The 1,084-nt window shown below is 45.2% G+C and overlaps 1 pseudogene; it reads right to left on the bottom strand.

Moving 5' to 3' along the window:
* Positions 1 to 816: 816 nt before the first annotated feature.
* The window catches only part of LOC105514826, a 7,943-nt pseudogene continuing 7,675 nt past the window's right edge, over positions 817 to 1,084 (bottom strand).

Consider the following 1,084-nt stretch of genomic DNA (forward strand, 5'->3'; position numbering starts at 1 on the left):
CAAAAAAAAAAAAAAAAAATGTGTTTGCAGGCAGCATGCTTGGTAAAAGTCATCGCCATTCTCCAGTCTCAAGTACCCAGGGACACAATGCACTACAGAAGGCTGCAGGGATCTCTGCCCAAAAAAGTTTGGGTATTGTCCAAGGTTTCTCCACACTGAGACAGCCTGAGATATGGCCTCATGGGAGGGGAAAAACCTGACCGTCCCCCAGCCCGACACCCATAAACGGTCTGTGCTGAGGAGGATGAGTGTAAGAGGAAGGCCTCTTTGCAGTGGAGATAAGAGAAAGGCCTCTGTCTCCTGCTCCTTCCTGGGAATGGAATGTCTCAATGTAAAACTCAATCATACATTTTATTTACTGAGATAGGATAAAACCTCCTTATGGCTGGAGGTGAGACATGCTGGCAGCAATACTGCTCTTTACTGCACTGAGATGTTTGTGTAAAGTCAAACATAAATCTGGCCTACGCGCACATTGAGGCACAGCACCTTTCCTTAAACTTATTTATGACGCAGAGTGCTTTGCTCACATGTTTTCCTGCTGACCCTCTCCCCACCATTACCCTATAGTCCTGCCACATGCCCCTCACCGAGATGGTAGAGGATAGTGATCAATAAATACTGAAGAAACTCAGAGACTGGTGCCAGCACGGGTCCTCCATATACTGAGCGCCAGTCCCCTGGGCCCACTTTTCTTCCTCTATACTTTGTCTCTGTGTCTTATTTTTCTCAGTCTCTAGTCCCACCTGACAAGAAACACCCACAGGTGTGGAACGGGTGGTCCCCTTCACAAGATCTCTCTTCTTTATGGATTTTCTAATGATTTGCAATGCTCGTAGCATTATTGAGGACTTTGTGAGAATCATTACATTTGTAAAGTTTCCCTACACCATGGATGGCTTGATGGTGAATGAGTGTTGACTTCCTACTAAAGGCTTTGCCACACTCATTACACTTGTAAGGTTTCTCTCCAGTATGAACTCTCTGATGTTGTGCAAGGTGTGCTTTTTGATTAAAAACCTTGCCACATTCATTACACTTGTAAGGTTTCTCTCCAGTATGAACTCTCTGATGTTGTGCAAGG

Source organism: Colobus angolensis, unplaced genomic scaffold (assembly GCF_000951035.1).
Source record: "Colobus angolensis palliatus isolate OR3802 unplaced genomic scaffold, Cang.pa_1.0 Scaffold25, whole genome shotgun sequence".
Classification (NCBI taxonomy): Eukaryota; Metazoa; Chordata; class Mammalia; order Primates; family Cercopithecidae; genus Colobus; species Colobus angolensis.